General features: G+C 37.4%; 1 protein-coding gene and 1 long non-coding RNA gene across 3 annotated transcripts in view; one reads left to right on the forward strand and one right to left on the reverse strand.

The window, feature by feature from the left end:
- Positions 1–2,245, reverse strand: part of LOC110212830 (rab proteins geranylgeranyltransferase component A 1-like) — a 142,261-nt gene extending 140,016 nt beyond the window's left edge. For both annotated transcript variants that reach the window (XM_020992926.2, XM_020992928.2), the window contains exon 1: positions 2,114–2,245. The gene's annotated coding sequence lies outside the window, so the exon portion shown is untranslated. The remainder of the gene's footprint in view (positions 1–2,113) is intronic.
- Positions 2,246–2,280: 35 nt separating this feature from the next.
- Positions 2,281–16,302, forward strand: part of LOC110212832 (uncharacterized) — a 47,479-nt gene continuing 33,457 nt past the window's right edge. The window contains exons 1-2 of the long non-coding RNA XR_002325770.2: positions 2,281–2,346; positions 2,545–2,652. This is a non-coding gene — a long non-coding RNA (uncharacterized LOC110212832). The remainder of the gene's footprint in view (positions 2,347–2,544; positions 2,653–16,302) is intronic.

Below are 16,302 nucleotides of genomic sequence, written 5' to 3' on the forward strand. Positions count from 1 at the left end.
ACCTATTACTGGGAATAACAGAAGGTATATGGTATGTATAGATATCCTATTACAGGAAAAGACAGGTATAAAAATGACTGGGAATTCTAGTAAAAACTTTCTATAAGAACCTATCAGACTACAAACTAAAGACCTTACTAAGTGTAGGATCTGTAAGGAGTCCATAAGCCTGACAGTATGTGTGTGTGTGCAATCAAAGAGTTATATGTGTATAATCATCAATAGTTAACAATTTTTTGAATTCCTAATGTGCCTAGGCAAATTACTATGCTAGGAATTGGGGATACACAAAGATATTAATAGATATTCCCTTAAACCTTTAACATTATGCTACTTTAAATCTTGTTATAATGTATTACTAAATTGTAATTAGTTGGCATTAACTCTGGCTATATCGCCCAATGTGGTATTTTAGAACCATATATCCATCCACCCCTGTGAAGGAAGTTACTGAAACAGGCAGCAGAATAGTCCAAAAATGCTACTGACAAATCTGTAGGACAAGGAACACAAGATGATGCACTAGTCAGTCAAATGTGATTTAATAGTTGTGTAGGAATCAGTCTTTTAAGTGGATGGGGGGAAAAGAAGAATCTATTGAAAAATGGTCATTTGTTTTGTACAGGTTGCCAAGTAAATGACTTGTCCAAGGTCATTCAGTAGGCAGTAATGGAACTAATAATGATATTTAGATTTCTTGTCTTTTATGTCAATATCACATAGTTATTTTAAATAGTATCTCATCTCTAACATTTGCTATAAGTCCTTGGGCAAATTAACTAACCTCTCAGTGCCTCAGTTTCTGCATCTGTAAAGTGGGGATAATAAAACTTGCATTAACGATTTCACAGGATTATTTTTTGATGAAAGTGTTTTCTCTAAAGAATAATAACAGATGTGATCTATTATTATAAATATATTTCTAAATTTAGTTTTATTAATACCTTCTCAATCTTTCAACAAGTACATATGGTACTAAGGGAAGAAAAACCCTTTCATTTCCTGAAATAGGCCAAAAGCCAGAGCTCACAGTGGTGGAATGAGATATATTGCCTGTAGTTTAAAACTGTTTCTCCATAGGACAAGTTGACGTGAACTTTTGATTTCCACTAGGGAAGAAGCAGCAAGTATCTGTTGTCATGAGAAAGCCCAACTCATAACCAAAAACTGGAAAAAAAAATATGACACACAGGTAGAGCTGTATCTAAATAGAACATAGTTCAAAGTTTTCTATGGGATGTCAGCTATACTTTGAAGAATGATTTTTCACATGTCTTTTAAAGGTTTATCCTCCTAGATGAAAAGGCAGTCTGCTTTTAAGAGGCCTTTCTCTCTCTCCAGTTCTCAGTGACTCAGCGCTATTTTTACATTATTTTTCTAGTATTCAGGCCCACAGTCCTTCCCTCTCTTCCCCACCCTCAACCTGTACATTATCATTACTTCTCAGTTCAAAACTGGCCTCCAGTGACCTCAAATTCTCACAACTTCATTTCAGTAGTGAGCTGTGCTCAATACCTATCTTTGGTTGCTTTGATTTATGCAGGGGGCTCTTTCCACTCTTGTTGGACCCCGTCAGCTGTCTGCTGAAGCCTACGCACCTTTTCACAGAATAATAGGTTTGAACGCATAAAATAAACTGCATATACTTACACCACGCAAATAAAATACATAGGATTGGTGTGAAGTTTAGTGAAAATGAAAGTGTATTTTTTTCCCATCCAGGTTCAAAGATCTCCTTAAAATTTATCCACCGACATCTTGCGGAGGCATGGGTGAGTAGGGTAAGAGGTATGGACCTCAGATAAATACAGACCTCTGGCCTAGAGGCAGTTAATCTTTTTTATAGGATTAGCCCCCGGCAATATAATAGGCTCCAATTTACTGCTAAATAGTGTAATAGGAACACTAATTAGACTTACACTTCTCAATGCATACAAATCAAACTTTATTAAACGAAGCATACAAACAAAAATAAAAGAAAAAAGCAACAAAAACACCAGACGTCCGGCACGCAGACATCTCAGCGCTTCCGGTAGACTTGCAAACAATGCCCTCCAAACACTCCCCCCGCCCCTCTCTGGCCCCGATGTGTTCTAGGCGGTTTCGCTCTTACCCGCCTGGCCGAGGTTGTCCCCTCTGCGCATCCCGCAGGCAGCCCCTGATGTCTCCCTCCGTGGAGGTCTTCCGGTCTGTCGGAGAATCTTCCTCAGCCAATCAGCGCCGCCCTGGAGCCGCGGGCTCCGTTTGAGTCTCCCGTGCGGGGAAGCGTGGGGGCGGGGAAGCGTGGGGGCGGGGAAGCGCAAGAGCCAGCCCTCCTTAAGAAGACGCTTGTACCTAGCATCTCAGGTCTGTTTCCACCCTTTGAGCCAAAGTTATTTGCCATCCAATTCGATCGTCAGTTTACTTTAAAATTACTGATAAAGTTATTTATCCTGTTTTATCCTCTGTGATCTGTCTTATCAGAGCATTCCCACAGGTTTATCAGTTTTTGGTTTTGTTTTTTAAGAATTCACACAAATTGCTTCTTATTGTCGGAACACACAGGTGCTTAATTTTCTGTTGAAAAATAACGTCTACTCAAGACAGTGCAATCAGAAAATGGAGGTTTGAAACATGGAATCGGTTAGCCTAAGTGGACAAACTTTTATTAAGGTAATAAAACCTATTCTTGCTGTAGTATCAGTTATACTAAATTGACAGACTATTAGGATAATAGAATTGATATAGTTTGATATTGATTCAATATCAAATTGTTATTAAGGTAATAGAACTTATCCTTCCAACATTATCACATATACTACATCAACAAATTTATTCTTACTATCTTATTGAGATGTTGTTCAGTTGCAAGCACGTTTGAGGTTTTCTTGGCAAAGGCACTGGAGTGGTTTGCCATTTCCTTCTCCAGCTTATTTTACAGGTGAGGAACTAAGGCAAACAGGGTTAAGTGACTTGCCCAGGGTCACACAGCTAATAAGTGTCTGAATTAGGATTTGAATTTAGGTCTTGACTCCAGGTCCAGCACTTTATCCACTGCACTACCTAGTTGCCTGTCTTATTGAAATACTAAAATTTATTGCAACCCAGTCTACACATTTTTTTTTTACAGCATGTAGTATTTCTTTTGAAAATGTGGCACTTTATTTCAGCTCAAGGAAAAGGAGAAAGTGCATGCATTTAAAATTCACTACACTATTTCAAAAAATCTGTGATTTCACTGATGTGTGTTTCCTCCATCAATACAGACAACTTATTGTTTTAGAAGAAAGCTGTGTGAGTTGCTCTGCCTAAAGAAATTTGTCACTTGAGAATCCACCTTCTACTGGTGGGCCTCTTCACATTAAACTAAGATAAATGGTCTTCACATAGCGGGCTTTCCTTCAGTCACCAGGAGCATTCTCAAAGTCTTTACCATTGGGACTGATCAGAACTTGTGCTCTGATGACATAACTTTTGAGAAACTAGGCTAGCTGTAATTCAAAATGCTAAGGAATACATTAAATCCTTTTCAGTGATTGTCAGGGTAACAGGATCTTTAGAGCAGGGGTAAGACTTGGGTAAAGGAAGGAAAGTGAAGTCCTTGAACTTCAAAAAAATTTACTTTCTTTTCTTCTTTTTCCTTCTTTCCTAACCATAAGAAATTAGCCTTACCAGTGGACATTTATTGGGCAAACACAAAAAATGTGGTAATATGTTGGGCCTGTAGGAGAGGGATAATAAAATACAGATATTCCTCTTTCACTGGTTCTTGATAGCAGGCGGATGATGAGAAATGGAAAGGCAAACAGAAAAGATTTGAATGTTTTTCCCAGCCTAAAAATATTGAAAGGGAAGTGCTAATTCTGGGGATGGAGTGGGCACACAGCCAACATCCTGAGCTTGGTAGAAGAGAATGAAATACACTTGTCTCTGCTAAGAATGAGGGCTGGGGATGTTAGACTGTGTGAATAAGAGGGAAAGGAGGATATTCGTTGCACCTAGTCTTATTGGATTAACTAATCAAAAGAGCTGGAAATATACTAACGAATCCAGAGATATGCTGACCTTAGCTATCTCATCATAAAAGTTATTACACTTCCTTAAGAAGGTAAACAGTAGGAAAAAGATGGAATCTTTAGAGACAGAGAGTCAGGTAGTAGAGAAAGTATTGGCATTTCTGTTGCTGTCCTTCATACTCAAAGAGGACCAAAATGATATCATAATGTCAGGGTCAATGTATGGTGTGTGTGTGACTGCGGCCAGTCAGTCCAATACAAGGTCAGAAGGCTCTGCCACAAGTCAGGCACAAATAGTTTATTCGTAGATTTGCAAAGTAGGCAATACCACCCCTTGGGGGGCACTGGAACAATGGGGGGCACAGGAGTAGCCTCGGGTGCAGTTGGGGAAATAAAAATAAGAGGCATTAGGAAAGCATAAGGAAAGAAGAGAAGAGAAGAAAAATTTGAAAAACCGTACGTTTCATCTGTTGTGTAACAGAGTTAAAGTCATAGTGATTCCATTATTTTCCAAATAAGCACATAAAATGAAAATTATAACTGGTTAGTGCTCAAGGCCACAGACAGGTCTTAACAAGCAGGCATTGGCAGGTGAACATTTAGCACATAGTAGGGAAGTCCAGCGTGCATTAGCAGGAATATGTATATGCAATGACTTATTTACAATATGATACTATACAGTTACATGATGTAATATTGTGTTATCAAAATTTCAATGCAGGGAAAAAGAGCCACAAATTTACAATGAATTATTAAATTTAAAATGTATCATTTAAAAAATATTTTACTTTCTTTAAATGATGCAAATTTCCAAAAAAACTGTTAAAGGGTTAAAGAAAGTAGATTTCTAGGGGAACTCTGAGTTATTTTATTTATTTATTTATTTATTAGGCAATTCTTGCCCAGGGTCACACAAGTGTCAAGTGTTTGGTCTGAGGTCATATTTGAAATCAGGTCCTCCTGTCTTCAGGGCTGGTGCTCTATCCACTGTGCCACCTAGCTGCCCCGTGAGTAAATTTTTTTTTTTAAAGGGGGCGGTAGGCCAAATAAGTTTGGGAACCTCTGGCTATATGAACATGTGAGATGGAGATGTCTCTATATTTGTACATCTCACAGGTCTTTTGAGCTATTTCAATTCTGCTTTGCTCATAGAACATAGAACCTTCTTTTATTTGGGCATGCCATGCTGGACATTCCTGTGCTAGTGTCTTCCATATCTCACAGCTAATACCCAAGTTCTTCAAGGAGACCGTGAGAGTGTCCTTTTATTGCTTCTTCTGACCTCATGTGAGGGCTTGCCTTGTGTTAAGCTCTCTGTAAAGTAGTCTTTTAAGCAAACGTAGGTTTGGCATTTGAACAATGTGTCCAGCCTATCTGAGTTGTGCTCTGTACAGTAAAGCTTGAATGCTTTACAATTCAATTCAGGAAAGGACCTTATTGTCTGATGCCTTATCTTGCTAGGTGATGGCATCTCACTAATAATGAGAGACTGGGAAAATAGGGCAGAGAGAAAGTGATACTGTTCAGGCCTCAAGACAGTGACACTGCTGAAGAAGGAAGAAAGATAAGTATGATAAGGAACCACAAGGACCAGAAACAATGAGGTCCAAAGTCACAGTATGAGGAATTAAACCTGGAATTTACTGTTCTCTGATATTATGAGTTATGTAAACTGTGTAGATCTGGGGGAATGACTTCAACATTCTAAGGACTCTGAGTTCTTTTCCTACTTTGTATGTGTAGGGGGGGAGATGGGAATGGGGGATTAGTCCTCAATCCCAGCTTCAATTTTAAAATCTGGAATTACCCATATAAGGTCCCTGAATGAAGTGGAATTTAATTGACTCCTATTTAAGCTCAGTAAAAGCTTTGCTATTTGTTTTTTGTGTTTGTTTAATAAAAGTTACTTGAAAAGAAACTAAATATGAGGGCTGTAGAAAAAAGGCCAAATTCAAATGACCTCAGAGCTTGATCTGAATATTAATTATTATTGAGAAGTCTTTAAAACTGAACCCAGTACATTTTACTTCTGAACTGCTTGAATGAATGCACACATACATATATATGTACATACATACATACATACATACATACATACACCCTGAATAACTGAATGTATATAATCTGCTAGTCTATATCCAGAGATATGTATAAGGAAAGATTAAAGAACAAATTCTATAGATGGGGGAAAATTAGGAAATCTGTGAATAATCTCATTGTTTACACTTTACTTTCAAAGCTAAATATTTGCCTAAATGATAGTTTGACTTAAATCAGAGGTTCTAAACTTTGATGTTGTTGTTGTTGTTATTCTTGCTCGGGGACTGCTCCTCTCTCCCAAGACTGATGAAACCTGTAGATCCTGTTGGAGAATAATGCTTTTGTTTAAATTAGTTATTGAAGGAAATGATAAATTTCAGCTAGAGCTTAGTAAAAATATAGATTTAATTTTTTCCCCATCCTAGTTTACAGATCCCCTGAAATTTTTCTCCCAATCTCATCTTCCTTTCTATGTTTACAAATGAGGTCTCTTAGGCCCAGAAAGGTTGTAGCTTCCCAGTTTTGCACAACTTTATAATCACACAAACAAGACTAGAATACAAAATCCTTGAGGGCAGGGATTATATGTTATTTCCCTGGACAAGTCACTTAACCTCTGTTTGTCTCAATTTTGTCCTCATTAAAAGTGGAACAATAATAGCATTCACATCTTAGGGTTGTTATGAGGATCAAATGAAATATTATTTGTAAAGTGTAAATTTTTAAGCACTATATAATGCTAGTTAGTACTACTACTGTTACTACTACTACTGTTACTACAACTGCTACTGCTGCTGGTACTACAACTACTACTACTACTACTACTATGAGGGACCTCTTGATCACTGTATGTATGTGTATGGGGTGTTCAAGGAGTACTAGTACTTTTGCTGTGAAGGCTTGCCAAGCCCTTTTCAGGGTTGCTCATCCACATTTGCTGTGCACTTGGCACTCAGCTTCACCTGTGACTCCAAGAAGCTATAGCATGCATAGCAGCCACATCCTAGTAAACCATATCAATAGATGGGCTAAACCAGGTTGAGGATAACGAATGAGCCTCAAATCCATTGGTTAGTTGGAGGGGGAAGAGGGGAGGGGGGAGCTACCCCAAGGACGTGAAGATTTCCCAATGGAATGGGCAAATGAGAGCAATTTGTTTCAACGGCGTGAAGGTGGTTGAAGCAGGCACTGTGGAGTACTTAGAGTTTGGGAAGACGCTGAATCTTGGCCCATCACCTTCATCTTGACTTTTGTCTCACCACTGGACTTTGATGACTCTGGAAGAGAGTGAGGCTGCCAACTTTGTGCGCCTCTGTCTAACTTAAATCCAATTCACTCCAGTCAAGACACCACCCTGTGATATCGTTGGTCCTTTTTGAAAACAAAGGATGAACAAAAACAACAACAACAACAACAACAACTACTACTACTACTACTACTACTACTACTTACTATTACATACTACTACATATTCTCCTTCCTCCTCCTCCTCTTATACCATGCATTATTAACTGAGGGCAGGGACCATTGCATTTCTTTCTTTTGTCTCCTGTGCTTAACATAATGTTGGGTTCATAGTAGGTGCTTACTGTTTGTTGATAGGTGATAGATACATCCATAAAGTTACATATATAATAATAAATAGGAATGACTAACATTTTGAGAAAAGGGAAACAGCATATACACATGTAATTAAATATAAAATATGTATCATGTTTAAAAGTAGGATAAAAACATAGTTTTGTTTGACACATCAAATTTTTTGAGCATCACATTTTTTTCTCTGTTGCTAAGGGTACATTGATATAATTGAAATTGAGATCCTATATAAAACATTTTCAGAGTTTGAGGAAATTGCATTTTCCCCTTCCCTGGTGGTAAAAACAAAACAAAACAAAAAAGGTGATTGAATAAATACCTTTTTTTCTGCAAATGATTCTATATTGGGATTACTACCAGCAAAACAAATATCTATCATCCAGCCCTGTCTGTATCCTTTGTCTTAATCTGGCATTCTGAATCTCAAATATGTCTAAAAGACACAAATGTGGTTCATAAACTTCATTTTCCATATACAAGGAAATGATGTCTTTGTTATAGCTGCATTAGGAGTTGATCATGACTTAAAATGTAATCTGCTCCTGCACTTACCCAGATTGTTGGTATGGAATGAAAAGCCTTTGATTGCAAATAATAACTTTCACCAAGTCCTGTTATTGCAAAGACTTGGCTAGAGAAAAAATCAAAATAAAAACCTGATTTCTCTCAGCAATGGTTTGGGGGAACAGAGGGCAGAAACAAATTTATGTTCATTCAAGGAAATGTCTCCTAATCAGTTCAAATCAATCCATGGAATTATGGTTGGGGGGAGATAAGAAGTTATAGGGAACCTTAGAGGTGGAAATCCTCCCTCCCCAAAGTTTTGATTTCCTCTATACTGTCCCCAGCAAACTATCAGACCTTGATTATCAGAGGACTTATTCCCTTCTGTAGCAACCTATTCCATCAATTGAAAGCTCTAATTATTGTGAAATTTGTCCTTATATTAGGGCAAATATCTAACTTACTTGTAAGATTCATTTGTTGGTCTTACTTTGCTCTAAAAGGCAGGTAATTGGTATAGTGGATAGAAAACTGGAGCTGGCTTGGGAAAAAGACCTGAGTTCAAATGCAGCCTCTGGCACTTACTAGCTGCATGTCCTTGGGAAAGTCACTTAACCTCTGCTTGCCTCTATTTCCTCAACTGTAAAATGGGAATACTTACAGCACCCATTTCAAAGGGCGGTTGTGATGATTGTATGAAGTAATGTTACCTGTCATATGCCTCTCATGTAGTAGGCACTATATAAATGCTTCTACTCCCCAACACTTTGCAACCTTAAAGTGTTATATAAGTGCTACCTAATATTCTCATTATTATTATAAAGATTGAGTAAAACATAGTCCCTGCCCTACGTGTACATCTAATGTAAAGATATGGAACGTGTGTGTATGGATACATATATATATGTACATATGTATAATGAAATAGAACATAAGTCTATGAGAGAGATAAAATCTGGCACGTGAGGGCTGATGAACAAAAGGTAATTTCTCACTGAGAGAATCAGAGAAGACTGTTAAGGAAATCATTTTTCTATTGGATCTTGAAGAATGCATAAGCATTGAAGAGGGAGAGATAATAATGGGTGAGAGAAAGCACATGCCAGGAATTTTAGGCATAGGAAAAAGAGTGAGCAAAATCACAGAGGAAGTAAAGCGTGGAACATGTCTAGAGGTAGCTAATGGTTTTAGTATAACTGGCATGAAGATTATATTGAAGGGAATCATGTGGACAAACATTGAAAAAGTAAGATGGTTGTTTTTCTTTTCCTTTTCTTCCTTGGCATTGGAGGCTACCACCTCTTCCCTGGGATTATCTCTGCTCTCACATCTCTTATGAAGTCAAAAATAATAAAGAAGAGAGCAAAAAAGCTTGTCCAATACAATGTATGAAGATCATGCATAAGGCTAACATAAGCCAAGAGATATTGTCCCCATGGTGGGAAGATAATTAAAGGGTCAGATCTTGATGACCAAAATATTCATGCTATCCAGTGCTTTCATGAAATTTTTGGTACATGACAAAGAGCTATAAGTTCTCTTACTTTGCAACAAATGGAGATTAAGCACTAACTTTCCTCTAAAAATCATGAAGTTATTGTGGGAAAAGCAGCTCAGCTTGACATCAAAATCACCAATCCAAGTGCTAGACTGTAGGGTGAAAAAAATGAGTAAACTGTTTGGCAAATGTTTATTTGTGTTAAAATCCCAAACTACCATCTGGGGAGAAAAAGAGTGAGGATTCTATATGGCAGAAAGTAGGGATACACATAAGGATTTGGAGAAAAAAGAACAGCATAAGAAGATCTGTATATATTTTTCTTAGTATGGGTACTCCAACCATTGAAACGTATCACAAAAACTCTACAGCAAAAAGTCTTGGAAAGTTGTTCTGACCAAAAAGAAATCACCATGAAACCAAACTGGTAATGAGCATTTCCAAACTTAGCTAAGCTGGTAATCAGATAAACTTCAAAGGTTACCAATGACTTTTTCATCTTAAATCCAGTCTTCATTCTCCTTGATATCTCTATAGCATCTGACACTATTGATCATCTCCTTAATATTATCTGTCCTGTACTAAAAGCCTGTCCAGATGAGTAGGACATATCAAACCTCATGCACTAGTGACTAATCTTCAGGAGTCTAGGATCATCTCCATCCTCTGATGAAGCATCAGAGAGGGTCAGCTCTATATCTTAAGGAAGATTAATTTGGCAGCAGTGTGAAGTGTTTATTTGGGATGCTGTTGGATAGAATTAGGAAGACTTTCTAGGGTGGCAACTGTGTGAATAGAAAGAAAGGAGTAGATTCAAGGGAAATTATTATAATAGAGTTGATAAATATGACAGAAAAGGAAAATGATAAAAGCTGGAGGGGATACAGGAAAGTTGAGTCATTAATGGATTGTTGGTGGAGTTGTGAATTGATTCCAGCATTTTGGAGAGCAATTTGGAACTATGTCCAAAGGGCTATAAATCTGTGCATACCCTTTGACCCAGCAATACCACAACTAGGTCTCTATCCCAAAGAGATCAAAGAAAAATGAAAAGGGCCTGTATGTACAAAAATATGTATAGCAGCTCTTTTTTGTGATGGCAAAGATTGGAAATTGAAGCAATACCCATCAATTAGGGAATAGCTGAACAGTTGTGGTATATGATTGTGAGGAATATGATTATGCTGTAAGAAATGTGAGAAGGATGCTTTCAGAAAAACCTGGAAAGACTTACAGGAACTGATGCAAAATAAAGTGAGCAGAACCAGGAGAACATTATACACTACAGAAACAGCAATATTATGTGACAGTTGTGAATGACTTATCTATTTTCATATCCAAGACAATTCAGAAGGACTTAAATACTATCTACCTCTAGAGAAAGAACTGATGGAATTTACTTTTCAGTTTTTTTCATGGTTTTGTTTTTGGTCTGTGTTTTCTTTCATAATGTGACTAATATGAAAATATGTTTTACATGACTGAACATGTATAATGTATATAAAATTATTTGCTTTCTCAGAGAGGGAAGGAGGGAATTTAGAACTCAGAATTTTTAAAAATGAATGTTAAAAATTGTTTTTACATGTAATTTGAAAAATAAAATATTTAAAATTTGTAATAGAGTTGGCCACTGGTTAGATTTGAGAAGTGATGGAGAAGGAAGAATCAAAGATAACTGAAGTTTGGAGCATAAGTGACTCTAACAATGCCTATGAGAGTAGTAGGGAAGTCAGAAGGAGTAGTACATTTAAGGGGAAAGAAAGATGATACATTTGATTTTGGACATATTGAGTTTGAAGCATCTCTAGGAAATTACTAAGGATATAGGATAGTTCATTAGGATGGGTGTCTAAGTAGATGAATTTCAAAGATGGGAAATATGACAACCATGTGTTATTATTAAGCTCTGACTTCCAGCAGATGAGGAATGATTCTTCTGCATCATTCTGGTTTCTATCTCTTTCATCCTCTTCTGTCCTACCCTAACATTCTCCTTCTCTCTCTTCTCCCATATGCCTGCTTCCAGAGTCTCAACATATCTCTTTTTGTTAAGCTCAGTTTCTTTCTGGCCTTTCATAACTTAGTCTCCCCTCTAAGGTTACCTTGTAGTTGATTTCTGTATGTCATATATACCTATATGTGTACAAGTTGTCTCTTCATTAGAATGTAAATCCCCAGTAGACAGGAGCTATTTTGATTTTATTTTTGTATTTCTAATGTCTGGCACGTAGTAGGCACTTAATAAGTGCTTGTTGATTTATTGATAGCCTATGTAATATACATTCAGTAATTTGTGTCTTACGAGAGTATTCATTTTTTGTTTTTTTTTGTTTTCTGGTGGGCAGAATTAGGGGTAAGACATATCTTGAGGGGTTCATAGGCCTGCTGCTAGACTAATCTTTTCTTACCTTCCATAAAACAGGAAGTGAGAGCTTGCTCATAAATATAGAAGGTAGAAACAAAAGTTCCTTCTTTGCTTTATGCCTTGTGGCCTTTTCTCTTCTTTCCCAAACTAGGGCCTAATTAATTTGATGGTTAGATAAGAAAAAGGGAACGAAAAGAACAAAAAGAGGATGGTGATTGAGAATGGGAGTGTGTTTAGAACCATTGCCCCCTATAATGTAAATGTTTAGCAATCCAGCTAAACCTCCGGAAAGGAACCAGGATTGAGGATACAGATTGGAGAGTCATTTGCATTACTTAAGCCATGAATGATATTTCAAAGGGACAGAGTCAAGTTACAGATGATAAGGAGGAGAAATGGCTGTATTAAAGGATCCAAAAAATGAAAGAGACAGAGAAGGAATTCTTGAAATGGAAGGAGAACATCTCTGAAAGTATGGTGCCTTGGAGGCCAAGGGAAGAAAGAATTTCAATACGAGGAGCTAATACGATCATGCTACAGAGATGTTAATACAGATGAATACTGAGAAAATATCATTACATTTGGTGATCAAGAGGTCACTGGTAATCTTTGAGAGAGTAGCTTTATTTATTTATTTATTTGAAATTTAATTTATTTTTGTTACATTTTAAGTTCTAAACTGACTCCCTTCCTCCCCAGCTGATAGAGGCCATCATCTCCCTACCTCTCTGTCTCTCTGTCTCTCTCTCTGTCTCTGTCTCTGTCTCTCTCTCTCTCTCTCACACACACACACACACACACACACACACACACACAACCATACTATGTATAATTCTATTTATCAGTTTTTCTCTGAAGGTTAATAGCATCTTCTTTAATTGGTCCATTGTAGTTGATTTGAGTATTTATAATACTCAGAATAACTTAGTCATTCATAATTATTCTTTGAACAATATTGCTATTACTATATACAACATTCTCTTGGTTGTGCTCATTTCACTCTTCTCTAGCTCATGCAAGTCATTCTATGGTTTTTTGTTTTTCTAAAATTAACTTGCTCATCATTTCTTACAGCAGAGAAATATTCCATTACAACCATATATCACAATTTGTTTAGCCATTCCCCACTTGATAGACATCTTCTTATTTTCCAGTTCTTTGCCACCACAAAGAGCTACTATGTTTTAGAACATATAAATTATTTTCCTTTTTCCTGATCATCCTGGGAAACAGACCTAATAGTGGTATTGCTGGGTGAAAGTATATGTGTGTATGTGTGTACGTGCGTGTGTGTATGTATGTGTGTGTGTGTATGCACGTGCGCATGTGTGTGTATGTGTGTGCACACACAAACTTACACATAATTTAAAAATTTTCACACGAAATTCTAGATTGCTTTCCAAAATGTTCAGATTAGTTCACAGTTCCACCAATAGTATATTAACATCTCAATTTTTCCACATCCCCTCAACATTTTCCCCTCCTATCATTTTATCTTTATCTGAGAAACTGTCTATAAAAGTTTTCCCCTAATTTTCTGCTTTCTTTCTAATCTTGGTTGCATTGGTTTTATTTGTACAAAACCTCTTTAATTTAATATAATCAAAATTGTCCCATTTTCATCTCACAATGCTCTCTATCTCTTGTTTATTCAAGCTGTTGACTTGTTTTTCATGATTTTCTTGCATCGCTCTCATTTCTCTTCCCTGTTTTTCCTCTACTTCTTTTACTTGCTTCTCAAAATCCTTTTTAAGTTCTTCCATGGCCTGGGACTGATTCATATTTTTCTTGGAGGCTTTGGATGTAGGAGCTTTGACTTCGTTGTCTTCTTCTGGTTGTATGTTTTGATCTTCTTTGTCACCAAAATAAGATTCTATGGTTTGACCTTTTTTTGAACTGTTTGCTCATGTTCCCAGCCAATTATTTGACTTTTAAACTCTGTTAAGGTAGGGATCTGCTTCCAGTGTGGAGAATGTACTGTACCAAGCTTCAGGGGTTTTGTGCAGCTGTTTTCAGAAATGCTTCTACGGACTTGTAAATTTTCAATTTTCTAAGGTGGTACAATCAAAGGCAAGGTGTTTACTTCTTTCCTGGCCTGCTCTGGTCTATGAATGACCATAAGCACTCTTTTCTGCCTTGGAACTGTAAGGAGTGGGCCCAACAGGCAAAGACCAGGTCTCAGTGAACCTGGAGCAGGCCTCAGGGAACTGAATCATGGGCAGCTGTGGTGCTTTTGAGACTTCTCAACCCACAAACACCAAGACAACTTAGAAGGTCAGTACAAAAAGTTTGTCAGACTGTGGTGAGAGATGCTTGGTCCAGCCCCAGTCCTGGAGTAGCCCTAGGATGGCGGCTGCTTCTGGAGCTCTCAGCCCCACCACAAGCTCTACCACACCAAGGCTTCTCCTTGCCCTAGGACCCAGATCCAAGCACCAGTAAAACAAGAGAATCCTACCTCAGTGCCAGCAAAAAGATCCCTGCAATCTCCCTCTGATCAGTCACTCAATCCTCCCTCTATCTGTGGGATGAGAGCTCCAGAAGCAGCCGCCATCCTAGGGCTACTCCAGGACTGGGGCTGGACCAAGCATCTCTCACCACAGTCTGACAAACTTTTTGTACTGACCTTCTAAGTTGTCTTGGTGTTTGTGGGGTTGAGAAGTCTCAAAAGCACCACAGCTGCCCATGATTCAGTTCCCTGAGGCCTGCTCCAGGTTCACTGAGACCTGGTCTTTGCCTGTTGGGCCCACTCTGAACTGTGCTTCTCTCCTAGACCAGCACAACAGACCTTTCCTGCTGACCTTCCAGGTTGTCCTGGGCTGTAAACTTCTTTCACTCTGTCTTTTTGTGGGTTCTGCTGCTCTAGAATTTGTTTAGAGCCATTTTTTACAGGTGTTTGGAGGGGTTTGGGGGAAAGCTCAAGCAAGTCACTGCTTTTACTCTGCCATCTTGGCTCCACCTCTCTTATTTATTCATAAGTTGTTTTCCTATCCATAAGTCTAATAGCTAATATATTCTACATTCTTCTAATTTACATGTTGTATTTCCTGTTATATCTAGGTCACGTATCCATGTTGACCTTATCTTTGCAAATGGCATGATATTGATCTGTATTGGGTGTGGGGAACCTGTGGCCTCAAGGCCACATGTGGCCCTCTAGGTCTTCAAATGCAGTCCCTTGACTAAATCTAAACAAATCCCCTGAATAAAATTTGTTCTGTAAAACTTGGACTCAGCCAGAAGGCCACACCCAAGAACCTAGAAGGCCACACATGGCCTCGAGACTGACTCTATACCTAATATCTGCCAGACAACTTTCCAGTTTTCCCAATAATTTTTACTAAGTACTTAATTCTTATCTAAAAAGCTTAAAATTTTGCATCAAATACAAGGTTACTATAATAATTTACTACTCTGTATTGCATGTCTACTCTGAACCACTGATCTACTTTTCTATTTCTTAGCCAGTACTGATAGTTTTTATAATTATCACCTTATAATATAGCTTAAAAATCTAATACTGTTAAAATTCCTTCCTTTACATTAAAAAAAAAATTCCTTTGATATTATTGACCTTTTGCTCTTCCAAATGAATTTTATTATTTTTTTTAGCTCAGTAAAATAATGTTTGGTAACTTACTTGTGATGGCATTGAATAGGTAGATTAGGTAAAATTGAAATGAATGTTTCTTCAATTATTTAAATCTGATTTTATTTGCCTAAAAAGTGTCGTATAATTATGTTTATGTAGTTCCTGGGTTTGTCTTGGCAAGTATACTCCCATGTTTTTTATACTGTCTACAGTTATTTTAAATGCTGTCTTTCTTAGTATCTCTTCTTGCAGGGTTTTGTTGGTGATACATAGAAATGTGGATGATGTATGTGGGTTTATTTTATATCCTCCTACTTTGCTAAAAGTATTGTTTCAAATAACTTTTTAGTTGAATATCTAGGATTTTCTAAGTATTTCATCATATCATTTGCAAAAAGTTAGCTTTGTTACCTCATTACCCATTCTGATTCCTTCAATTTCTTTTTCTTCTCTTATTGCTATTGCTAGCATTTCTAATACAATATTGAATAATATTGTTGATAATAGGCATCTTTGTTTAACTTCTGATCTAATTGAGAAGGCTTCTAGCTTATCTCTATTACAATTAATGCTTGCTGGTGGTTTTCAGTAGATGCTTCTTATCATTTTAAGGAAAAATCTATTTATTCCTATGCTTTCAAATGTGTTTGTGTGTGTGTGTGTGTGTGTGTGGCAATTGGGGTTAAATGACTTGCCCAGAGTCACACAG

The sequence above is a fragment of the Phascolarctos cinereus genome, unplaced genomic scaffold, assembly GCF_003287225.1.
Source record: "Phascolarctos cinereus isolate Bilbo 61053 unplaced genomic scaffold, phaCin_HiC Scaffold_726;HRSCAF=1367, whole genome shotgun sequence".
Lineage (NCBI taxonomy): Eukaryota > Metazoa > Chordata > Mammalia > Diprotodontia > Phascolarctidae > Phascolarctos > Phascolarctos cinereus.